Below are 27,442 nucleotides of genomic sequence, written 5' to 3'. Positions count from 1 at the left end.
TTCCATGTTATCTAAAAGCATTTGAACAAAAAAAAATTAACATAACACTAACAAACAGCCAAATGATGATTTTAAAATGCATGCAGTTTCAGTATTCTTATTGCTTTGTAATTGGTGTCAAATGAGTTTTGCTAATGAAACATATTCGACTTCCTATTTCGTTATTTCACTAATGTCATGTTGACGGATGACTTCCTGAGGTGATCCAAATGATTTGGCTCAACCTATACTAACCAACTGAACAATATAACAATCCTGGTGCCTACAGGGGGTCAGCTTTCCTTTGCCATCCAACCATACATCCCCAGCAGTGAAGTACTAACTGAGTTGATTCCAGTTCAGGCCGCAAACTTTGTTGAGATCAAGTAATTAAAATACATTCACTATAAGGAAAATAAACCAACATCAACTGTTCCAAGAATGTAATTCTAATGACTTTAGAAGCTAAAAAAGTAAGAAATAATCATTTTCTTTATTAATTATATTGACAAGATTGTTCCAAATTGTTACATAGAGTTTAAAAAAAAAAGTTGATTTTCACAGACCATGGACCAAATTTAACAGGTGCTGTGGCACAATGCCTCTGGATCAGAAAATTGCTAACTTTGTGTTGAATAGTTTAACATTGGCCCAGATAGCAACTGAGACATCCTCAGCATTCTAGGTCAAGGGAAGGAAATCATCCCATTCCTGATCATAATCCAGGTAGCTGCTGCAAAGTGCAAATGTATGTTGGACAATGAAAGCAAATGAAACTCAGAGTAATGCTCTCCACGGTTCAGTACGCTACTTCTAGTCACTTGGCTGCACATTTGGAATAGTTGATTGGGTATGAGGAGTGACTGAAGGCATTGTTGGAATTGCACCTCAATACAAAACAGGGAAGGAACGTAGCAACAAGAGAGGTAAATCAGATTCATAAAGTGTTGGGAGTTAATACTGTTACAACAATGCAGTGGTAAAGTGAAGATCTAAGACATTCTTTGTAGGGTAAGTTGTTGACCTCAGCTGGACCTTTTAATGTATATGCCAGCAAATCTTTCAGGAAGGTCAGAACAATCATAAACAGATTCACAAGAGTTGCTATTTGACCACAAACTACAATACAACAATGCCTGGTACATTTAATGTTTATACGTGGAGCTTTGTACTAGGATTGCATTAAGAGTGCAATACCCTGGATGATTTCTACCTCAAAACGGATATATCTCTAGCCTAGGGACAAAGTCAATGCACAACATAACATAGCAATTCCAATTAATGAATTTCTCAACATGTCTGTTAAAATGCACATATTTTCTCCCATTGACAATAACGAAACATTTAAGATTTGAGTCAGTTTTTTCAAGTTTAACTACAAATACCTTATTTTTTTTTGGAGTTCCACAAGTTTTATTTGTCAAGGCTGATAACTTATAACATCACTATGACACGATTGTAGGAGTTTCAAGCATTCTCTCAGATTCCACACAATGGTCCTTAAACTCCACTAGCACTGTCTTATGGAGAATCACATCATTTTTGTTCCGTGATCGCTGGTGGCGTCTTCTTTTTTGATCTTAATTTGAAGAATAAACAAATTGCTGCGATCCCAATGGATGTTGCTATCACATAATTCCTCCTCCCAGTGATGGTGTAAGAATTGAAGTACTTCTGGAAGCCAGTGAACTGGTGCTGGCTACCAGCATCATGACCTGCCATCCTCTCTCCTCACTCAAACGGGGCCAGGAAACAAATACCTTATATTTTGGGGGATTTATGCCAAAATGTTACAGAAATGCCACAGTAATTCAGCAGGACTTCATGATTCAATGTATTTTGCAGATGAAAGATACAGTTGAATTGCAGTGGATTTGTACAATCTATTCAAATGTTTCTTGATTAAATTTACATTGTACTTTTAATTAATGCAATAAAATGGTTAACACAAGGCCCAGGACAAAAACAGACTTTTTAATCTGAGGGCTACCTTTTGAGTTTCAGGATTATCGTTTGATTCATGCCAACTCCTGTACTGGATAACGCAGTTACGTCGTAACATTAGCTGCTATATGTGTGTTGACATTTAGTATAATACTAAAATGAAAACTGCAATATTAAAAACAAATAAATTTAAAAACAAATGTTTACATAATTATTTTTGAAAACTCAATGACTTAGCAACAGCAGCTTGTGACACTACTTTGAGATTAGATCATGGTGATGAAAGGAAACATTCTTAAAACTCTAATGTGGCACTGAGGCAGGAAAGGAGGGACATGCGTGGCTCTTACGTGGACACGAATGACACAATGACATACAAACACACGAAGAGTAGGCCTTTTGGCCCTTCCAGCATGCTACGCCATTCAGTAAGAGTTGATTTTAACCTCAACTCTTCTTTCCTGCGTATCCCCAATAATCATTCGGCCCACTGGTGATCAAGAATTTATCTTTATCTGCTTTAAAAATATTTTAAAATTCAGCATCCACTGCTTTTTGAAGAATGCCTTTTCCAAAGACTCTCAGCCAGAGAGAAAAACAGTATAAACATATTTAAAGAATACTAATAAAATTTCTTGATCCTATATTTTAATAATGTCGAAGTCAAATTTGAGAGAGTAATGAAAAATTCAAAAATGAATGGGCAAAATCAATATCGGTGATGCTACTTCCTAGACAGTACAGAAAACAGAGCAGACCTTCCAAATAGTTGTTCCAACAGCCTCATCTCAATGGCAAGACCATAATTTGCTATTTTTCAATTCTAGCTTTGTTCAGTTATAATACTCTCAACTCTGGATCACAAGGTTATGGCTTCAAGCTCTATTCTAAGATATGAACTCATCAGTGCTGTGCTGAAACTCTGTTGTATTGCCACCTTTGGAAGAATAGTAGGGGAATTCAGCCAATATTCAGGTCAACATCTAACTTTCAACAATTGCTAAAACAAATGAGGTGGTAAGGTATTGAACAGTTTTTTTCCGAAGAAGCTGACAGCATCCATATTGCTTGCTACAAGTGGTCACCCATCAAAAGTGATTTGTTTAGCACTTTGGGATACTAAATAAATGCAAATTATTTCATTATTTATTTACCATGACAGCTTGGCATTCTCCATAAATGAATGGCCTGCAGCCATGAATTCAATCAACACAGTTACAAGTGATCTGTATCAAAATGTCTGCCCTTCCAGATATAACCTCTGACTGCTATGCATGGTTCTGTCTAACATTCAATTCACCAATGAAAAGAAAATCTGAGATGTATTGCCCCAGGAGTTTCTACTGAAATCGTCAAGTAAGCGTCATGCAATATTCTTATTTAGACACACCATAGCAAGCCATTTGTGTGCACACAGCATTCATTTATAGCAATGTTAAATGCAATCCAGATCTGGAAGTGAAAGTCATTGAACAAGAGCAAAAAAATTCCAGGAGAGTTGAAAAGAAAACTTTTGAATCAGTCACATTTGAGAAGCTAAATAAATAATAGTCATATTCAGGTGGATCCAAAAGCGCTCAAGATATATTTAAAGAATTGGAATCATGGAGTTTAAGGGATAAAAATTTTATTTACAATATTATTTCTGATAAGCAAACATTAATTTGTATCAGTTGAGCAGCTGAGAAAAAGTCTAAGAGTAAATCTATCATTGGGTACAAACTATATTAGCTAATCTCCAGCCATGTTTACTGCCCTTTCTGTGCTACACTGAAAACTGATTAAACTTGAGCACATTGCTGGGGAGTGAGCATCTTGACAGCTATGCTGCTTGACTATCAACATTATAGTTACAAACAGGTCTTGTATAACCATACCGTCCTTGGTTGAACAGGAAAGTGCTCAAATATTAAAAATTACATAACATAACAAATAGGCTATGAAGCATCAAATATGTTTGCATTAAGCGGCCATTTCCTGTTTCCTGTGAAAAGCCTCTTTATCTTAGCCTGTTCCTTGAGACTGAAAGCAGTAGTAAGGGTGAGTTCTACCATCTCTCTCTCTTGCGCACGCTCTCTCATGTGAGCCATTTTTATGAAATCAGTCTCATGAATAAAGAATTGCTCCTCATGAAGAAGTGAGGGCTTGCCTAATTTGACAGCACAAAACAAATGGGAAGCTGGCTGAAATCATTCCGTTTCAAGGTGACACTAAATGAAGGAGTCAGCGAAATCTTATTGGTATGCAGGGAGAGTCAGCACAGTCATTGGACATGAGATTACACTGAATTGAGGGAGTCTAACTCCATTAATTTTAAACTGGCAGAGGTGGGGGGGAGAAATGGAACAATATGCATTATGTATTTGTTACAAAACTATCATGTCAAAATGATACTTAGCGATAAATTACACTGTTATCAGCAGTCCAACACAGCACATATTAATAAATCTGTATCTATCAGGCAAGCAGAAGTGTGATGGAGAATCATGCACTCACCTGCACCATTATTTTTCAAAGGAAATATCATGGCTGACTGCACACATATAGAAACCTCTCAAGAAATATATCTATACAATACTGAAAGGCCTTTCTATTATTCATTTTTTAAAAGAATATCTGAACAATAGGAGGGCAAAGATGCGACTGGAAATCTGAAACAACTACAACATAAAATCTGTAACATACTAGAATGAATTATCAGTTGGGTTTTATCTTAAATATTTTACATTTCATTCTCAACAGCTTTGAACTTTATGTACTTCAAGCATCAAACAATGGCATGTGGCACAATGGTTAGATCTGCTGCCTCATAGCGCCAGGCACTCTGATTTGATTCCAACCTTGGGTGGCCATCAATGGAGAGTTTGCAAGTTCTCCCAGAGCGTGCATGGGTTTACGCTGGGTGCTCTGGTTTCCTCCCGCAGTCCACAGATGTGCAGGTTAAATGGCTTAGTTGAGTGTGTGATGCTGGAAAAGTACAGTAGGTCAAGTAGCATTCGAGGAGCACGAAAAATCGATGTTTCGGGCCGGAGCCCTTCATCAGGAATGAGGCTGGGAGCCTCGGGGGTGGAGAGATAAATGGAAGGGGGTGGGGCTAGGGAGAAGGCAGCTGAGTGTGCAATGGGTGGATGGAGGTGGGGGTAAAGGTGATAGGTCGAAGAGGAGGGTGGAGCGGATAGGTGGGAAGAAAGATTGACAGGTGGGACAGGTCATGAGGGAGGTGCTGAGCTGGAAGGTTGGAACTGGGCTAAGGTGGGGGGAGAGCCAATGAGGAAACTGGTAAAGTCCACATTGATGCCCTCGGGGTTGAAGGGTCCCAAGGCGGAAGATAAGGCGTTCTTCCTCCAGGTGTCGGGTGGTGAGGGAGCGGCGATGGAGGAGGGGTTCTGTCAGTGGGGTGGAAGTCCTGACCTTTCACCCCACCAACCTCCACATAAATCTCATCATCCGCCGACATTTCCGCCACCTATAAATGGACCCCATCACCAGGGAAATATTTCCCTCTCCACCCCTAACCGCTTTCCGCAAAGACTGTTCCCTCAGCGACTACCTGGTCAGGCCCACGCCACTAACAAGCCACCCTCCCTTCCTGGCACCTTCCCCTGCCACTGCAGGAATTGCAAAACCTGCGCCCACACCTCCCCCTTCACCTCCCTCTAAGGTCCCAAAGCAGCCTTCCCCATCCATCAAAGTTTCACCTGCACTTCCACACATCGTTTATTGTATCTGTTGCTCCCGATACGGTCGCCTCTACATTGGGGACCTTCTCGCAGAACGCTTTAAGGAACCTCTCCGGGACACCCACATCAATCACCCCACCACCCCATGGCCGAACATTTTTTAAAGGAGTACTTATTAAAACAAAGCACAAAAGAAAATCTTCAATCTTTCAATTCTATGGTGTTTCTTTGAAAAAACCCACTTTCTCTGGGTTTATAGTTCTTCAATACAAAGTTATTACCGAATCGGTTTCCACCATTTTTGTTCATTACATCCCATATTGTCATACTTCAGAAAAACAAATGCTCTTGATTTCCTGGACCTTTCAGTAATTATCTTAAAGCTGTGCCCAGTCGTTATGGACTTTGCTATTGGTGAAAATGATTTTACCCTATCTTCTAAACTACAGAAAGCAAGCAGTCAGAATAAATGGGTGTTTTTATGGTTGGCAAGATGTAACGAGTAAGGTGTCACAGAGTTCAGTCCTCAGGTCCCCACTATTTTTATATCCCAATTTTGATTGCATTTTAAAATTTACATTTAACTATGCTCACTCCAAGAACAACAATGCCCACTACACTCATCTCTCCACAGACCTCAAGTCCTTCACCTATGGTTCTGACAAAATAACATTTAGCGGACACACCACTTTTCCCGAAATATCACACAGAGGGATAGTTACTGTTATTACATAATAACCAGTAGCCTGCTCTGCCATTCATCTCTGAACTGCCTCCAGTGCAACTACACCCCTCTTCAAGTAAAGGACAAATCTGTACACAATTGCAGATGTTGCAGCAACACTTCCCTAATTTTATATTCTATCCCTTACCAATAAATGCCAAAATTCCAATTGTCTTCCTTATTACTTGTCTGCTTGTTTTCTGTGATTCATGCACAAGGATACACAGATCCCTCTGCACTGACCCACTCCAAAGTATCTCTCCATTTAGAAAATAAGTTCTTTCTATTCTTCTGATGGAAATGGATAATCTCACACTTATGCACTTTAAACTACATGTATGAAATTTTGGCCCATTCAATTAACGCATCCATATCTATTTGTCAGTTTCTTATTTCTTCATTGTGATTTAGTGTCCCACCTACCATTAACCCTGCATCCAAGTCACTAATAAAGAATAAAAATAGTGGGGACCTGAGGACTGAACTCTGTGGCACTTTACTCATTACATCTTGCCAACCATAAAAACACCCATTTATTCTGACTGCTTGCTTTCTGTAGTTTGGCCGATCCTGTATCCTTGCTAATAAATTATCCCAATCCAGCATTATCTTACTTTGTAGACTCAGAGTCATACAGCATGGAAACAGACCCCTTGGTTCAACCAGTCCATGCCAACCATAATCCCAAACTAAACTAGTCCCACCTGCCTGCTCCACACCCCTCCAAACATTTCGCACTCATGTACATATCTAAATGTCTTTTCAACATTGCAACTGTACTCACAACCAGTACTTTTTCTGGAAATGCATTTCATACACAAACCGCTGAGTAAAAAAATTGCTCCTTGTGACTTGTTTAAACCTTTCTCCTCTCACCTTAAAATACGCCCCCTTGTTTTGAAATCCTTCACCCCAGGGAAAAGACACCTACCATTCACCTTATTTATACCCCTCATTATTTTATAAACCTCTAAAAACGTCACCTCTCAACATCTTTTAAACTTTTTTTGGGGCACCTTATTGAAGACCTTCTAGAAGTCTGGTTATACTGCATCTACAGGATCCCCATGATCCACTTTGCTTCTCATATAGAGTCATAGAGATGTACAGCATGGAAACAGACCCTTCAGTCCTACCTGTCCACGTCGAACAGATATCCCAACCCAATCTAGTCCCACCTGCCAGCACCCGGCCCATATCCCTCCAAACTCTTTCTATTCATATACCCATCCAAATGCATCTTAAATGTTGCAATTGTACCAGCCTCCACCACATCCTCTGGCAGCTCATTCCATACACGTACCACCCTCTGCGTGAAAATGTTGCCCCTTAGGTCTCTTTTATATCTTTCCCCTTTCACCATAAATCTATGCCCTCTAGTTCTGGACTCCCTGATCCCAGGGAAAAGACTTTGCCTATTTATCCTATCCATGCCCCTCAAATTTGTAAACCTCTATAAGGTCATCCCTCAGCCTCCGATACTCCAGGGAAAACAGCCCCAGCCTGTTCAGCCTCTCCCTATAGCTCAAATCCTCCAACCCTGGCAATATCCTTGTAAATCTTTTCTGAACCCTTTCAAGTTTCACAACATTTTTCCGATAGGAAGGAGACCAGAATTGCATGCAATATTCCAACAGTGGCCTAACCAATGTCCTGTACAGCTGCAACATGACCTCCCAACTCCTGTATTCAATACTCTGACCAATAAAGGAAAGCATACCAAATGCCTTCTTCACTATCCTATCTACCTGTGACTCCACTTTCAAGGAGCTATGAACCTGCACTCCAAGGTCACTTTGATCAGCAACACTCCCTACGACCTTACCATTAAGTGTATAAGTCCTGCTAAGATTTGCTTTCCCAAAATGCAGCATCTCGCATTTATCTGAATTAAATTCCATCTGCCAACTTCTCAGCCCATTGGCCTATCTGGTCAATATCCTGTTGTCATCTGAGGTAACCTTCTTCGCTGTCCACTACACCTCCAATTTTGGTGTCATCTGCAAACTTACTAACTGTACCTCTTATGCTTGCGTCCAAATCATTTATGTAAATGACAAAAAGTAGAGGACCCAGCATCGATCCTTGTGGCACTCCACTGGTCACAGGCCTCCAGTCTGAAAAACAACCCTCCACCACCACCTTCTGTCTTCTACCTTTGAGCCAGTTCTGTATCCAAATGGCTAGTTCTCCCTTTATTCCATGAAATCTAACCTTGCTAATCAGTCTCCCATGGGGAACCTTGTCGAACACCTTACTGAAGTCCATATAGATCACATCTACTGCTCTGCCCTCATCAATCTTCTTTGTTACTTCCTCAAAAAACTCAATCAAGTTTGTGAGAAATGATTTCCCACGTACAAAGTCATGTTGACTATCCCCAATCAGACCTTGCCTTTCCAAATACATGTACATCCTGTCCCTCAGGATTCCCTCCAACAACTTGCCCACTACTGATGTCAGGCTCACCGGTCTATAGTTCCCTGGCTTGTCTTTACCGCCCTTCTTAAACAGTGGCATCACGTTTGCCAACCTCCAGTCTTCCGGCACCTCACCTGTGACTATCGATGATACAAATATCTCAGCAAGAGGCCCAGCAATCACTTCTCTAGCTTCCCATAGAGTTCTCGGGTACACCTGATCAGGTCCTGGGGATTTATCCACCTTTACCCGTTTCAAGACATCCAGCACTTCCTCCTCTGTAAGCTGGACATTTTGCAAGATGTCACCATCTATTTCCCTACAGTCTATATCTTCCATATTCTTTTCCACAGTAATTACTGATGTAAAATATTCATTTAGCATCTCCCCCATTTTCTGTGGCTCCACACAAAGGCCACCCTGCTGATCTTTGAGGGGCCCTATTCTCTCCCTAGTTACCCTTTTGTCCTCAATATATTTGTAAAAACCCTTTGGATTCTCCTTAATTCTATTTGCCAACGCTATCTCATGTCCCTTTTTGCCCTCCTGATTTCCCTCTTAAGTGTACTCCTACTTCCTTTATACTCTTCTCAGGATTCACTCGATCTATCCTGTCCATATCTGACATAAGCTTCCTTCTTTTTCTTAACCAAACCCTCAATTTCTTTCGTCATCCAGCATTCCCTATACCTACCAGCCTTCCCTTTCACCCTGACAGGAATATACTTTCTCTGGATTCTTGTTATCTCATTTCTGAAGGCTTCCCATTTTCTAGCCGTCCCTTTACCTGCGAACATCTGCCTCCAATCAGCTTTCGAAAGTTCTTGCCTAATACCGTCAAAATTTGCCTTTCTCCAATTTAGAACTTCAACTTTTAGATCTGGTCTATCCTTTTCCATCACTATTTTAAAACGAATAGAATTATGGTCACTGGCCCCAAAGTGCTCCCCCACTGACACCTCAAGTCATCTGCCCTGCCTTATTTCCCAAGAGTAGGTCAAGTTTTGCACTTTCTTTAGTAGGTATATCCACATACTGAATCAGAAAATTGTCTTGTACGCACTTAACAAATTCCTCTTCATCTAAACCTTTAACACTGTGGCAGTCCCAGTCAATGTTTGGAAAGTTAAAATCCCCTTCCATAACTACCCTATTATTCTTACAGATAGCTGAGATCTTCTTACAAGTTTGTTTCTCAATTTCCCTCTGACTATTAGGGGGTCTATAATACAATCCCAATAAGGCGATCATCCCTTACTTATTTCTCAGTTCCACCCAAATAACCTCCCTGGATGTATTTCTGGGAATATCGTCCCTCAGCACAGATGTAATGCTATCCCTTATCAAAAATGCCACTCCCCCTCCTCTCTTGCCTCCCATTCTGCCCTTCCTGTAGCATTTGTATCCTGGGACTTTAAGCTGCCAGTCCTGTCTGTCCCTGAGCCATGTTTCTGTAATTGCTATGATATCCCAGTTCCTTATTCCTAACCACACCGAGTTCATCTGCCTTCCCTGTTAGGCCCCTTGCATTGAAGTAAATAGTTTAATTTATTAGTCCTACCTTGTCCCTGCCTGCCCTCTCTGTTTGATTCACCTCTGTTCTCAACTGCACCAGTCTCAGATTGATCTATTTCCTCACTATCTCCCTGGGTCCCACACCCCACCCCCCAACCTTATTAGTTTAAATCCTCCTGAGCAGTTCTAGCAAATTTCCCTGCCAGTAAATTAGTCCCCTTCCAATTTCGGTGCAATCCGTCCTTCTTGTACAGGTCACTTCTACCCCAAAAGAGATTCCAATGATCCAAAAATGTGAATCCTTCTCCCATACACCAGCTCCTCAGCCATGCATTCATCTGCTCTATCCTCCTATTCCTGCCCTCACTAGCTCGTAGCACCGGGAGTAATCCAGATATTACTACCCTTGAGGACCTCCTTTTTAAATTTCTGCCTAACCCTCTGTAATCTCCCTTCAGAATCTCAATCGTTTCCCTTCCTATATCGTTGGTTCCAATGTGGACAATGACCTCTTGCTGTCCCCTCTCCCCCGTGAGAACATTCTGCACCCTCTCTTCTTCAAAGAACTCTAGCAAATTAGTTAAACATGATTTACCCTCCATAAAACCATGCTGATACTGGTGGATTGCGTTTTGACTTTCCGAATGTCTTATTACTTCCTTCATAATGAATTCTAACAATTTCCCAATGACAGATGTTAAAACTAACTGGTCTAGAGTTTCCTACTTTCTGCCTCCATTCTTTTTGAAGAAGGGTGTTATGTTAGTATTTTTCCAATTACAACCTTTCCTGCATCCAGGGAATTCTGAAACATTAGAACCAGTGCAGCTACTATCTCTGCTGACACTTTCCTTAACACCTTGCAATATAGACCATCAGGCTCTGGGTCTTGTCTGCCTTCAGTCCAAATAGTTTGCTCAGTTCTTTTTCCTTGGTGATGACTGTTCTACATTCTTTCCTTTCAATAAACTCTGCATTACCGGTGATTATTGGGATGGTACTAGTGTCCTTCATGGTGAAAACTCTAACAAAAAATTGATTTAGTGTCTCTGCTATTTCTGTGTTCCTCATTATTAACTCTCCAGTCTCATCCTCCAATGTACCGACATTCAATTTAGCTACTCTTTTACTTACTTTTCACTTATACTTGCTTTTCCTATCTGTTTTTATATTTTGTGCTAGTTTTCTTTCATAGTCATACAGCATGGAAGTAGACCCTTCGGTCCAACATAATCCCAGAAAATAATCCCAAACAAAACTGCCTGCTCCTGGCCGATATCCCTCCAAATCTGTCCTATTAATGTACATCCACCATCTCATGAAATTCATTGCACATGCAAACTACATTCTGTGTCAAAAATTTTCCCATGTCTCTTTAAAATCACTCTCCTCATGCCTTAAGTATGTGCCTTCCAGTCTCGAAATTCTCCATTCTAGGGACAGGACACCTTCTATTAACCAGATCTATACGCCTCATTATTTTTAAGGTCACCTCTCAACCTCCTACGGTCCAGTGAAAAATGTCCCAGCCTATCCAGCTTTTTTTTAATAACTCAAATCTTCCATATCCTGCAACACCTTAGTAAATCTCATCTGAACCCTCTCCAACTTAATAATACCCTTCCTATAAATGACCAGAACTGGACAGAGCACTCCAGAAGTGAGATAGCTAGAGTTCAAGGTCTGTGCGTTCCTCTGAGGGTGAATGGCAAGGTTGGTAGGAATAGGGAAACCTGGATGACAAGAGATAGAGACTTCGACCAGAAAACAGAAGGAGGCATGGCTCAGTTACAGGCAGCTGGAGGTATACTGGGGATGCAGGAATTTACTGAAGAAGGAAATCAAGAGGGTAAAAAGGGGGAACGAGAGCGCCTTGGCTGAGAAGACTGGTGTAAATCCAAAGAGGTTCTTTAAGTATATTAAAGGAAAAAGAATAACTAGAGAGAGAATAGGACCCCTCATTGACGAAATGGACATGTGTGTGTAGAACCGCAGGAGACGAGTGAGGTCCTCAATGAATATTTCTCCTCAGTGTTTGCTGTGGAACTTGGGGAAGTTAGTCCTCATTTTCTGGGGATTGTCCATATCACAGTCGAGATGGTGTTGGACGTATTAGAACATATGAAGGTGTATAAATCTCTTCGTCCTGACCAGATATATCCAAGAACCCTGCAAGAGGCTAGAGAAGAAATTGTGGGGGCCCTGGTTGATACAGTTGCATCATTGTTAGCCATGGGTGATGTGCCGGAGACTGGAGGCTAGCGAATGTTGCGCCCTTATTCAAGAAGGATTGCAAAGAAAAACCTGAGAACTATAGACCAGTAGGCCGAACATCTGTGGTGGGTAAGTTACTTGAGAAGATTCTGATGGAAAAGATACACATGAAAATGGAAAGACGGGTTTGATTAGGAATAGTCAGCACGGCTTTGCACGTGGGAGATCATGCCTCACAAATTTGTTAGAGTTCTTTGAAACAGGGAGCTTGATGAGGGCAGTGCAGTCGATGTACTCTATATGGATTTCAATAATACCTTTGATAAGGTTCCACATGGTAGGCTGCTGTAGATGGTTAGATTGCATAGAATCCTGGGGAAGCTGGCAAATTGGATATATAATTGGCTTGATGGAAGGAAGCAGAGTGTAATAGTGGAAGGGTGCTTGACGGACTGGAGGCCTGTGACTAGTGGTGTACCTCAGGGTACATGTTGAGCCCATTGCTGTTTGTTATTTATATCAATGATTTGGATGACAATGTACAAGGCATAATTAGCAAGTCTGCAGATGACACTAAAACAGGTGGTATCGTGGATAGCGAGGAAGGTGATCAGAAATTGCAGCAGGACCTTGATCAGTTGGGGAAGTTAGTTAAGAAAGTGCAAATGGAGTTTAATATAGCTAAGTGTGAGGTCTTGCATTTTGGAAAGTCAAGTCAAGGTAGGAGTTTTATGGTGAAGAGTAGGGCCTTAAGGAGCGTAATGGAACAGAAGGAGTTTGGAGTTCAGGTGCACGGTTCTCTGAAAGCAGAGTCATATGTAGACAGAGCAGTGATGGCAGCTTTTGGCATTCTGGCTTTCATCAGTTAGGGTATGGAGTATAGAAGTTGGGAAGTTATGTTGCAGTTGTGCAGGACATTTGTGAGGCTGCACTTGGAGTACTGTGTTCAGTTTTGGTCACCTTGCTGTAGGAAGGATGTTATTAAACTGTAAAGAGTACAGGAGAAATTTACAAGGATGTTGCCAGGACTCGAGGGTCTGAGTTATTGGAGAGATTGGACAAGGTCAGACTTTTTCTTTAGAGTGTAGAAGATTGAAGGAGGATTGAGTGTGTAAGATCATGAGAGGCATGGATAGGGAGAATGCCCTCAAGTCTTTTTTCCAGAGTTGGGGAATCGAGGACGACAGAGCATCAGTTTAAGATCAGAGGGGAAAGAACGAAAGTGAATCTGATTTTTACACAGAGGGTAGTACACATATGGAATGAGCTGCCAGCGGAAGTGGTTGAGATGGGTACATTAATAGCATTTAAAAGGCATTCGTGTAATACATGAATAGGAAAGGTTTCGAAGGATACGGGCCAAATGCAGGGAAATGGGGTTAGCATGGATGGACATTTTGGCCGGCATGGACCAGTTTGGGCCAAAGGGCCTATCTCCGTGCTGTCGGACTCCACGACTCCAAGAAGCGTCACCAATAATTTATCTTTGTTCTTTCTATTACTTTCTTCATAACACTTTGTTGACCTTTAAAAGTTTCCTAATCTTCCAGCCTGCTACTGACCTTTGCAATGTGGTTAGCCTTAGTTTTTGTCATTGTTATCTTTGCTATGAATGCTATGAATGCTTTGACCACCCCCCCCCCCCCCCCCCCACCACCTTTACTATCTTTCTTCCTTCTAGAATATATTTTAGTTGGGAGGAATTGACTATCTCCTTAAACATCTGCCACTGCTCATCAATTGCCCTACTTTTTGGGTTTCCTGTCAGGCCCACGAAAAACAAAAGGTAGATAATACCTTTTGGGATATGGGGTAATTTATTCGCCTGGATAGATGACTGGCTGATGGACAGAAGGTAGAGAGTTGAAATAAATGTTTTATTCTCTGGAAGGCAAAATGTAACAAATGGGGTGCCAAAGGTTCAGTCCTTGGACTCCAGCTATTTACAATCTAGTACAAGCTTTTGCAGCACTGCTCCTTCATCACATAGCTAGTGGGGCAGGATGATAGGACACAGAATTTATAGTTCTGTACCCTATGATCCTGCCCCACTAGCTACCTGATGAAGGAGTGGGGGGGGGGGGGGGGGGGTCCGAAAGCTTGTACTTCCAAATAAACCCGTTGAACCTGGTGTTGTGTGATTTTTAACTTTGTCCTCCCCAATCCAACACCAGCACCTCCACATCACATTTGCAATCTACATTAATGACTGGAACACAGAGATAGAAGGCACTATAGCCAAATTTGCAGACGAATCAAAAATAGGCAGGATGGTAAATTGCAGACAGGAAATAAGAACCTGAGAATTGGATATAGATAGGTTAGGAGAGTGGGCCAAAATGTGGCAGATGGAGTTTAATGTGGATAAGTGCGAGATCATGCATTCGGGTCCAAAAAATGCAAAGGTGACCTGTGGGTTTAATGGGGAGAGACTTCAGAATACTCCAGTGCAGAGGGATCTAGGTGTAATCATTCATGAGTCACAGAAAACTGGCATGCGAGGACAGCAGATAATAAAGAAAGCGAATGGAATGTTGGCTTTTATAGCCAAATGAATAGAATATAAAGGTAAGCAAGTATTGTTGTAACTTGAAAAACTACTGGTGAGACCACACTAGATGCATTGTGCAGAGCTTTGGTCCCCTTATTTAAGGAAGAAGTAGCCTTGGAGGCAGTTCAGAGGAGGTTCACTAATTGATCCCAGAGATGAGAGGTTTGTTTTATGAAGAGAGTTTGAACACTTCAGGTCTACACATTCTGGAATTAAGAAGAATAAGGGGAGATCAAATTGAGATATTCATGATGACAAAGATGTGGATAAAATAGACGTGCAGAGGATGCTTCCTCTTGTGGGGCATTCTAGGATGAGAGGTCAGAGTTTTAGGATAAGGGATAGCAAACTTAAAACAGTTGAGGAGAAATTACTTCTTCCAAAAGGTTGTGGATCTGTGGAACTTGCTACCCCAAACTACAGTGAATGGTGAGACAGTGAGTAAATTTAAGGAGGAGTAAGACAGATTTTTAATTGGTGATGTGTTGAAGGGATATGGAGAGAAGGCAGGAAAATGGGGGTGAGGAGCAGATTAGCCATGATCGAATGGCAGAGCAGACTCGATGGGCCGAATAGCCTAATTCGTCTCGTATACCTTATGAACATGAGGACAGATTTGGCCCATATAATTACCTGTTTAACTCTGGAATGTTGGGGACTGCTGGAAAAGGAGGAGATCTGGAGGAGCTAGTGGCAAGCTGGAGCCACCATGTCATGACTTTCATGTCGTGAGTTATTGCTGTTCTGTCTCTTCCTGCTGTATGGGAGAATAGCAAACTACCACAGATTAACCAAGAATCAGTAATAATAAGTGTTCATGTATGCAAACACACTTCATACCTCCCTCACTCATCTCTCCAGGCAAATCTTGGATGCAAAATCATAACAGATTTTTCTCAACATTGGGATTCTAATTTTTCCAATCTCACTATATTTTCAAAACTAACTCACCATTGCCTACATCATTCAGAAAATTTTGAGGCCAAAATCACTACTCTGCCAGACTTCATCTCCTGTTTGTGAACCTGAGTGACTTATGAGTGATCTTAGAGGTCATTCAGAGGTGACCACATATGTGGGGATGATCACTCATCAGGTTTAATGGCTGTTCTGTTGCTAGCTCAGAAGTGCCCATATTTATTAAATTCACATCCTTTGGTTATAAGTTCTCATGTTACAACAGTTTTTTTGCACTGCAAAGGTCCTTCATTAGTCATAAAATGCTTTGAGGTATCCTGAAGTTATAAAAGGCACTATATAAATGGAATATTTTCTTCTTTTCATAAAATATTAACATTGCTTAACAGGGTTCTTAATTGAGTTGATGTTTTCCCTTTGTTCATCTTGATTTCTGAAGCTCTGTTGGTCAATGTTGGGGTACAACTCCACTTCTCCTGGTTTTCTGTTATTTTGCTCAAATAGCCAATTACAAAATGCTTGTAAGTTATTTAAATATGGGGAAGAAATGGAAAAAGCAGGAAGTCTGACCCTCAATGTCTTCATGTGCATACCTATCCAACAGGGGTCACAAGCTATTGATTCTGTGCAGAATCTCTTGATAGTTTTTATTAACTAAGATGGAGATTTACTGTTTTCAATTTCACTATTTGCCTTTATTTTACAGAAAAGACAGAATTGCTTTTGGGAATTCTCTTTATTTTGGTCCCTCCTAATCTAAAACTGTTCTCCTGCAGCTGGTTACTTCCTACTATATATGAGCACAGCCAATAGCATTGCTTGGCAAATGTGACAGAGAGCAATAGATTGAAAAGAAGCATTTTTTTTCTTGGGCTAGGTTTCTTTCTTTCCTCTTCAATACAATACCAAACATGCCCCTTGAGCACAGTTAAAGCTGAATGTTAGTTTGTACTATGATTAAAGATGAATATTAAGTGTTCTAGTTAGTGGATCACTTCATGAAACTCTTTTTAAAATAGTCGTTTATAGCGTAACCATCCTTTTACATCAAAACAACATTATCTCAATTCAATAAATAAAGAACTGTGAATGCTGAAGATCTGAAACAAATTGCTGGAGAAACTCAGCAGATTTGGCTGTGTCCATGGAAAGCTCTGCTTCTCTCCACAGATCTGCCAAGGCTGCAGAGTTTCTCCAGTACTTGGTTTCATCTCAGTTCAAGTTGCTTTAATACTGTCATTTGCTTGGATTGAACCCTCACTGATCATCATCCATACAACTAAACAGAAGCTCCCCTTTTATGGACGGTAGAATTGGTGGCCCCACATCATGGGCAAAGGAATTTAAATATGTGCTACTGTTAAGTCACGGGGTAAACCCACCTGCTTAATTTAAACCTGCAACACATCTTCATAACACTACCAAAGTGTTTGCATTTACAGTAAGTCAAGACAAGTTTAATTCTGGTTATTCTTAAGTATCCAACACACCTGTTACCAGAAAACAATCACAAAGAATGCCAAATTTCCCCTCACTTAGTCCAGAAATGCAAAAGGTTATTTATAGCACTGTTACTGTTGTCCCAATTCAGACCAGTTAAGTAAGTGCAGGCCAAGGTTTAAACCAGATTTCCACCTATTGCCCATGAATTGTTGATTGTGTCACTACAAGTCAAACAATTTGAGATAAATGTTTGACATTTGCTTAATATACAAGGTTTATACAATTAATGTTGGTATAAATTTCTTTAATTTGCTGAAATTTTGTGTTCAGAGTGGTGTGACTGTTTTTCCATGTCACTTACCTGTTGTCAGCAGCAACATTCCCAGGAGGTGAGATGCAAGTGCACCTTAGTTTAAATTTTAATGTCAGAAAAGCACCTTGCAGAACAAATGTGACAATCTTGCCATATCAGCCAGTCTGAGGTCTCTTGAATGTGAAGATGTAGAAGTAGTTTTGGGGCCTTGAACACATAAGGCATTGACTGGCACATGATTTTTATCCAGATCTGAGGATTTTAACTTACTGCACCAACAATCTTAGCTCTGTTTGCCATTCAAAAGTGATACCAGGATATTCAGACACCATTATGATTTCTTAATCACAAAATATCTCACTGTACAATACCAAGCCAGAACTTATGTTGCCATCTCTTTAGCTACTGCACTTCCTACCAAATGTATTAGATGTAATTGCCTCAAGTATCCTATCAAGAATATATGTGAAATGCTCCAACATTAGTGTAATTGACAATCAAAAGCAAAATAATTAATAGTTGCATTTTACATGGAGACAAACTCAAGCTCTGAGTAACTACTTTTACAGAAATACCGAGGTTTACAAATTAAATAAGTCAGAACAATTTGACTGAATGTATAGAGTCGCCAAGAGAATGAATCAACACCAAATGTACAGTCACTTGCTTAATATCTGACATTTGAAATCAATAACAAAACCTCCAGAAGTCAATCTCTAATCAAAAATGAGCTAAATGAATCATAATGGACCACTTGCACCAAGATTATTTTAACATTTAATTTGGGCCTGTACAATGATTGTGCTCCAACATAAGAAAGGAACAGTGTTGCAGGCAGATGGCACCATGGAAAAGTCATAAAGCTTGCCAAACAAATTTAATTATTTTAAAAGTTATTTGATATTCCAGAACACGGATAGTTCCGGAAAGAAACAGACATGTAGAGAAACTTTTTTGTCTTGCACTCATCAAGAAAAATGTGAGAATGCCAACTTTCAAACATTCACAACAATTTATTCATCTGACTGGTTGGCAAGTCTTCTCTGCTGGACCAAAGTATTATCACAGAGATAGCACAGGGACTAATAGGTTCCCAAACTCCCAAGTAAAATCATAAAAATTATTGAAAGAGGCTATTTAGCCCATTGCGTCCTGCGAAGAACATGCCATCCAAACTCAGTCCCCCATCCTATCGCTGTAACCCCATAGTTACCAAGGCTAATCCACCTAGCCTGCAAATCCCTAGACACTATAGGGCAATTTAGAATGACCAATACAGAATACCTACACATATTTGGACTGTGAGAAGAACCAGAGCACATCGCAGAAATCCACGCAGACACAGGGAGAACATGCAAACTCCACACAGATAATTACCCCAGGCTGGAACTGAACCCAGGTTCCTGTTGCTGTGAGCCAGCAGTGAATAGAACAGAAGAGAATATAGAATCCTTACAGTGTGGAAACAGGCCCTTTGGCCCAACAAGTCCACAGCGACCCTCCGAAGGGTATCCCACCCAAACCCAATAGTCACCATTTACCCCTGATTAATGCACCTAACGTACACATCCCTGAACACTATGGGCAATTAGCATAGTCAATTCACCTAAACTGTGTATCTTTGGAAGGAAACCGGACCACCTGGAGGAAACCCACGCAGACATGGGGAGAATGCTAACCCCATACAGTCGCCTCAGGCTGGAATTGTACCCGGGTCCCTGGCACTATGAGGCAGCAGTGCTAACCACTGAACCACTGTGCCACCCATTACAGAATTTTACAGTACAAAAGGAGGCCATTTGACCTATTGTCTGTATCTGCTCCCAAAAGAGCTACCCAGCTACTCTCATTCTCCAGTTTTATCTTTGGATACATTTCCAGCTCTCTTTAGAAACCTTCTATGGAATTCACCTCCATTCTCCATGCAGGGCCTTCCAAATCCTAACAACTTTGAGTAAACAACTTTCTCCTCATCTTATTCATAGCTCTCTTGCTGACAACTTTGAAATAGTGACCCCCAGTCACTGACATACCATCTAGTGGAAACAGAATATCCTTCTTTGTCCTGTCAAAATTGTTCATTATTTTGAACACCTCAATAAGGTCACCTCTTAATCTTCTCTATTCCAAGGCGAATAAGACCAATCTCTAATCTTTCCTTATATCTGAAATTCCCTCATTCCTAGTATTGTTTTTGTAAATCTTTCCTTTACCATCCTTTTTTAAATAAGGTGCCCAGAACTGAACACAGTATTCCAAACATGGTCTGACCAACGATTTGTAGAGGTGGAGCATCACTTCCTTGTTTTTATACTCAACGTCTCTATTTATAAGCCCAAGGATTCTATAAGCCTTGTAACAATCGTCTCAACTTGCCTGGCCACTTTCAGAGAATGATGTATGTGAACCAAAATGCCTCTGCTTCTGTACTCCCCTCAAAGTTGTACAATTGAGCCGACATGTTTTTTTCGAACAAAATCCATTACCTCACATTTCACTGCATTGAAATTCATCTGCGAGGTGAATGCCCATTTGGTCATCTTGTCGATGTCTTTCTGAAGTCATTCAGCTTCATCTTCACAATTCACCACTTCCCCAGCTTAGTATCATCTGCAAATTTAGAGATTTTCCTCCCAATGCCCATCTTCAAATATTTTATATAAATCAGAAAAGGCAAGCATTCCAACACCCATCCCAGGGAAATATCAGTTTCAACTTATCTTCAGTTTGAGAAATGCCCTCTATTTCTACCCTCTGGTTCCTATCTTGTAGCCAACCTCTGAACCATGCTGACAAGGACCCAACAACCCAAACATTTCTAACACGCTAAGCAACTGACACCATATCAAATACTTTCTAGAAGTCTAAATATACAACTTCCATTGCCTGTGTCACCTCATCAAAGAACTCAGCTGAATGTTAAATGAAATTTGATTTACAAAAGGCTTGGTAATATTTTGTTTGGAGACATTCGGTGCCTGTGTGTGAATGCACATCACTTCTTCCAGATTAGTTCAATTGATTATCTTAAATTGGTAGTGCATTCAGGATTGCTCAGCAAGTGCAAATGAATTGTGGAATCATAGAATCATAGAGTCATAGAAATGTACAGCATGGAAACAGACCCTTCGATCCAACCCGTCCATGCTGACCAGTTATCCCAACCCAATCTAGTTCCACCTGCCAGTACCCAGCCCATATCCCTCCAAACCCTTCCTATTCACATACCCATCCAAATGCCTTTTAAATGTTGCAATTGTACCAGCCTCCACCATATTTAAGCGTGGATGTTTTAGCTTGGTTTTGAAGACATGAGCTTTTTGAATATGGTTTGTACTCCACCTATTATGAATAATCAAAGGAATGCAGTATTTGAATCATCAGGTAATGGTTGGGATGTGTGGCATTGGAATCACATGGTAATATGGCACTCCATGTCCATTTAGAATACTGTCAGGGAAAATACCAGTTCACTCTCTACACACTGTTATTGTTGTAAAGCTTTCTAAGGTAACTACAATAATATTAGAATTAGTTTCAACAAATAGTGAAGTAGCACACTTGCTACATAATGGAAGGTCCAAATTCAATCCTAATTCTTTAATTCATATTTAATTCAGAATGCAGTTCATCATGTTAATCAAAGTATTGACTGAAAAAGCAAAGGAAAACTATATTAAGGTGCACACCTGACCTTAAAGAATTAGTTAGGTGACTTAATAAACTACATAACTGATAACATACATGAGCATTTAGAGACTTAGAATGAAACATTTTCTTGAGAAAAAGTGCAATTTTCTTTTTCAGTTCTGTTCTCAACCACGCAACCTTGATTGCGAGATTGTACAAAAGTGGGTGCAAAGTCATTAGTCCTCCAATATTGTCTCTCTCTATACGTGAAACACATTTTCCACTCATGGATGGTGCCTAGTCTCAGCAATGCAATTGAGATTAGGGTCTACAAAACTGACATCTACCAAATAACGTGAAAAATTGCCAGGCATGTCCTATACATAAAAAGCAGGACACATCCAATCTGGCCAATTACTTTCCCATTAGTCAACTCTCGTTCATCAATAAAGTGATAAAAGATGACTTCAACAGTGCTATCAAACAGTACATGTTCACATCAAGGCCATGTTTGACCAAGTGTAGTATCAAGAGCCTTCACAAAACTGGAATCATTGGTGAAAATTCTCCAATGGTTGGAGTCATATCTGGCACATAGGTTCTGTTGTTGGAGGTCAATCATCTCAGTCCAAGACATCTCTGCAGGGTGGTGTCCTTGGCTCAACCTCCTTAGCTACTTTATCAATGACCCTCCCTTCATCAAAACGCCAGAAGTGAGGATGGTCGTTGCTGATTGCACAAGGTTCAGCACCATCCATGACTCTTCAGATACTGAAGTAGTCCATATCCAAATGCAACAAAGACCTGGGCTACATCCAGGCTTCAGCTGACAAGTGGCAAGTAACATTCGTGCCACACAAATGCCAGGCAATGCCCATCTCCAATAAGTAACAATCTAACTACCATCCTTTGACATTCAAAGGTATTACCATCACTGAATCCCCCATCAACAACATTCTGGGGTTACCATTAACCAGAAACTGAACTGGACTATCATATAAAGTGGTACAAGTGAAGGTCAGAGGCTAGGAATACTGCAGCAAGTAACTCACCACTAAGCCACTCACCATCCTGACTTGGAAACGTGCTGCCTTTTTTTCCCCACGGTCGCTAGATCAAAATCCTAGAATTCCCTCCCCAGCAGCATTGTGGATCTACTGACAGCACATGGACTGCAGTAGTCCAAGAAGTCAGTTGACCACAATCTTATCAAGGGCAAATAAGGACTGGCAATAAATGCTGGGCAAGTCAGCCATGCCCATGTCCCGGGAGTGAATTAAAAAAACTGAGAAGCCATGAGTGTAGATTTCACCAAGTTACAACACCATCTTGAATTACTTTTGACAATGATACATTTTTCTGCAGTCTTGAAGTTTTCAGTTCAATTAGCTTGATTCGACGTCGAATCTCCTGTTCCCTGGATGCTGCCTGACCTGCTGTGCTGTTCCAGCAATAAAGTTTCAACTTTGATCTCCAGCATCTGCAGACCTCACTTTCTCCTCAATTAGCTTGAGTCAACTTACAAAACATATACCTTGTACATTGAGTAGAGTGAACATGAAAGTGTTAGACAACAACCACAAGTGGTAAACATACCACTAAAATCCATACAAAACTATTAGGTGGGAATTACATTTTACTATTCATCTAACACTATGAAAAGCAAATTCAAAATTTTCTTGGAAATCCCCTAAGGCACTCAAAATGACTAATCAACACTGTGGTTTAACGGTCACGAAAATCTGCATTTCATTATTCTTTTTGCGGCAATTTATCATTCTCAGCATATACAGAGAGAAGGATGGTGTTAGATATAAAGGTGAATTATATGACTGAATTGCATCAGATCACATCAGTATTAAATTGTTTAAACCAGCATTAAAATGGAGCTTGTTGGTGAATTTGCTCCATGAGCCCCAAATACCATGAAAAATGAATCATGGAAGTTAATAATTAGGTAAAAGTTATCTCCACACACAGAACATAGATTTTTTGCAATGAGTTGCTCCTCCAATCACAATTGGCTTCTCCTCCACTTCTGCTGTTGGATAAACTAACTGGTGTGATTTTGTCAGGTGAGGCCAGGAGGAGCAGTCAGTTTGCTGAGGCAATGTCAAGGGACACGGTGGTGTGGTGGTAGGAATTTATTTTTGGAAGAGGTGAAGTGGCAATGCAGAGTGCTGAAGGTGAGAGTGGAGCAGTGGCTGCATAGAGAAGAGAGAGAAGTGAGCCGCTGTAAAATAGTGAGGAAAAAAAGCCCGCATCTGCAAAAATGGAAGGGAGAGAAGCCAGCAGCTGCAAAGAGGCAGGAAGTAGTTAGTGAATACAAAGAAGTGGGAGCCAGTCGCTGTAAAGAGGACACATGGAGGGGAATGAGCAGCTGAAAAAGGGGTGGGGAGACAGAATGGTGGGGAGTGGAGAAGTAAGTGGTTGCAAAGAGAAGATGGGGTGAAGTTACAGGTTGGAAAGGAGGCCAGCAAGGGAGACTGTCATGAAGACCAACAGTTTTAAGCCTGCCAACCTAGGAATATGCAGTTAAGCAAGGAACCAGGAAACCTTGAAATCGATGAATGAATTCCTTGCAAATTAATGTGCTTTTTATGAAGTCTGTTATTTTGAAAAAAAATTGTCACCAACTTATGTATGTTGCCTTGTACAATTTAAATGTGATAGCATTCATGGAGTTAAAGGTTTTCCTTCAGTGTTTTTTATTTAAGCTTAATGCAAAAGTGTTGATTATTGTGGGTATTAAAGAAATTTCCTCAATCTGTTTCTGCACATGTCTAAATATCCCATATGTCAACAAATACTGAATATATTGTTGCTTATTACTGCACAGAGTCATAGAGATGTACAGCATGGAAACAGACCCTTCGGTCCAACCCGTCCATGCCGACCAGATATCCCAACCCAATCTAGTCCCACCTGCCAGCACCCGGCCCATATCCCTCCAAACCCTTCCAATTCATATACCCATCCAAATGCCTCTTAAATGTTGCAATTGTACCATCTAACCTAATGAAGGAGTTAGAATGTATGTCACCTATAGTGATTGTAATAAGGTCAGCCAGGTGGACGTCAGAATATGGGTTCCCTGATTGGGGCTATTAATCTGATCTTACCAGGAAGCCCTGGCTGATAGATAAGGACAGGAGTGTCAGACATCCTGTTTATTCTGAGGGAGCCAAATCAGTGTCAAGGATTGTCCATGTACAAATAAAGGGAGACCTGGTGATGGAATAGAGTAGAGTTATTTAATCACCACTAAAAATGAAAAGTAGCCCTCCTTCTCAAAAAAGTCAAAAGGTGACAGTCAAGAAATCTTAAGAACCACCCTCAAAAAACTATTTTGACGCCCGGTTTAGATATTTTTAATATGTGCAACTTGGTTGCTTGATTTTCTACATTACATCCAGTTGCTCCATTTTAAAAGTACTTTGTTGGCTGTAAGGTTCTTTGAGGCAGCAGGTGGTAATGAAAGGAGCTTTATAAATGCAATTTTTTTCTTTTAAATGGTATTTCATGTAAAGGGTGAAAAAGAGCACTTCTCACCAAAGTTTGAATCTTTAAAATACTGGACCAAAGCCATCCTAGTAAAGAAGCCCATAACTGAGGCATTAACCAGGAGTGAGAATTTTTATTAGACTGCATCATAATACTTACAGAAGGAGAAGAAAATCAATGATCAGACCTCACTTACCTGACCAACAAAACTGCCTGGAATACTTACAAGGTGGAATCAGACAAGGATAAAGTTGGATTAAGTTGTATTGGCCTCTTAGAGTCATAGAGGTGTACAGCACGGAAACAGACCCCTCGGTCCAACCCGTCCATGCCAACCAGATATCCCAACCTAATCTAGTCCCATTTGCCAGCACTCGGCCCATATCTCTCCAAACCCTTCCTATTCATATACAAATACAAATGTTGCAATTGTACTAGCCTCCAGCTACTCATTCCATACACATACCACCTTCTGCTTGAAAAAGTTGCCCCTCTCACCCTAAACCTATGCCCTTTAGTTCTGGACTCCACCACCCCAGGGAAAAGACTTTGTCGATTTATCCTATCCATGCCCCTCATGATTTTATAAACCTCTATAAGGTCACCCCTCAGCTCTGATGCTCCAGGGAAAACAGCCTTAGCCAGTTCAGCCTCTCCCTATAGCTCAAATTCTCCAACCCTGGCAATATGCTTGTAAATGTTTTCTGAACCCTTATTGGCAAACATCTCACTAACCGAACATTATAAGAATCATTACCATGTTTGATAAGATAAAGTGAGGTGGTGGTGGTGGGGAGGAGGAGAATGGGGGAGGAAGAGTTTGGATTGAAAGGCTGTCATTTCAATTTTCCTACTTGGCATGCCACCATCCTGTGACCTTGACCATTAGATGCACATACAAATAGAGGAAACAACAATTTTAACAGACTAAAATTGAACAAAAATTCCACTTAAAATTTCCAGCAGTCAAGTACAGTACATAGGCCATGTACTGACAGCAAAATGTCAAGATGCAAAATGTCTTCACCCGGAACCCAAAAAATGGGATATAGCAATTGTAAATGCAGTGTAATGATTTGTTGGATTTGTTAGGTATTTGGTAAAATTCTTGCCCAATTTGACGAGGACTATGAACCATTCTGCCAACTATAATCAAGGACCTGCAGTGATACTGAGGTGGGGAACAAAAAGGAGCATGCAACAAAATCTGGCAATTAGTGATGGCAATGCCAATGCTAAAATAACATAAATTATAAAATTATGACGCAGTGTTATGCCAGCAAGACAGGACTTGGAGTAGCTACTTGAAAAAGATGAAGTCATAGAGTCATACAGCATGTTTGTAGACCCTTCGATCCAACGAATCCATGCCAAACATAATCCCAAACTAAACTACTCCTGCCTACTCCTGCCTACTCCTGAGCCATATCCTTCCAAATCGTTCCTATTCATGTATCTATCCAAACGTCTTTTAAATGTTGTAATTGTACCCGCAGCCACCACTTTCTCAGGAAATTCATTCCATACACGAACCATCCTCACTGTATAAAAATTTGCCTCATGTCTTTTTTAAATCTGTCCCCTCTCACATTAAATATGTGCCCCCACTCTTGAAATCCCCCACCCTAAGGAAAAGACAACTAACATTTAGTTTTGTTGTTTGTTGCAAAAAGAAAGATATTAGTCTGAAATCAACCATGAACAAATTTTTGGTCAGTTTAGATTCTCTACAGCGTGGAAACAGGCCATTCGGTCCAACAAGGTAAAAACAATGACTGCAGATGCTGGAAACCAGATTCTGGATTAGTGGTGCTGGAAGAGCACAGCAGTTCAGGCAGCATCCAAGGAGCTTCGAAATCGACATTTTGGGCAAAAGCCCTTCATCAAGAATAAAGGCAGTGAGCCTGAACCGTGGAGAGATACCAACCTTCGCATAAACCAAATCATCCGCCGACATTTCCGCCACCTCCAAACAGACCCCACCACCATGAATATATTTTCCTCCACACCCCTTTCCGCCTTCTGCAAAGACCGTTCCCTCCGTGACGACCTGGTCAGTCCACACCCCCCTACAACCCACTTTCCCCTGCCACCACAGGAACTGTAAAACCTGCGCCCACATCTCCTCCCTCACTTCTATCCAAGGCCCTAAAGGAGCCTTCCACATCCATCAAAGTTTTACTTGCACATCCACTAATATCATTTATTGTACCCGTTGCTCCCGATGCAGTCTCCTCTACATTGGGGAGACTGGGTGCCTCCTAGCAGAGCGCTTTAGGGAACATCTCCGGGATACCCGCACCAATCAACCACACCGCCCCGTGGCCCAACATTTCAACTCCCCCTCCCATTCTGCCGAGGACATGGAGGTCCTGGGCCTCCTTCACCGCCGCTCCCTCACCACCAGACGCCTGGAGGAAGAACGCCTCATCTTCCGCCTCGGAACACTTCAAGCCCAGGGCATCAATGTGGAATTCAACAGTTTCCTCATTTCCCCTTTCCCCACCTCACCCTCGTTCCAAACTTCCAGCTCAGCACTGTCCCCATGACTTGTCCGGACTTGTCCTACCTGCCCAACTCCTTTTCCACCTATCCACTCCACCCTC

The 27,442-nt window shown here is 41.0% G+C and overlaps 1 protein-coding gene and 1 pseudogene across 12 annotated transcripts in view; both read right to left on the bottom strand.

Moving 5' to 3' along the window:
* Nucleotides 1-27,442, bottom strand: part of fbrsl1 (fibrosin-like 1) — a 1,023,586-nt gene that overhangs the window by 356,238 nt on the left and 639,906 nt on the right. The gene's annotated exons all lie outside the window — the stretch shown is intronic.
* On the bottom strand, nt 1,425-1,739 carry LOC148145352 (ATP synthase F(0) complex subunit k, mitochondrial pseudogene; annotated as a pseudogene).

Source organism: Chiloscyllium plagiosum, unplaced genomic scaffold, assembly GCF_037043375.1.
Source record: "Chiloscyllium plagiosum isolate Xiang-an unplaced genomic scaffold, Cpla_swu_hap1 HiC_scaffold_24, whole genome shotgun sequence".
In the NCBI taxonomy this organism is placed as follows: domain Eukaryota; kingdom Metazoa; phylum Chordata; class Chondrichthyes; order Orectolobiformes; family Hemiscylliidae; genus Chiloscyllium; species Chiloscyllium plagiosum.
The sequence above is the reverse complement of the archived record's forward strand: the minus strand, read 5'-3'. Positions and strand labels throughout refer to the sequence as shown.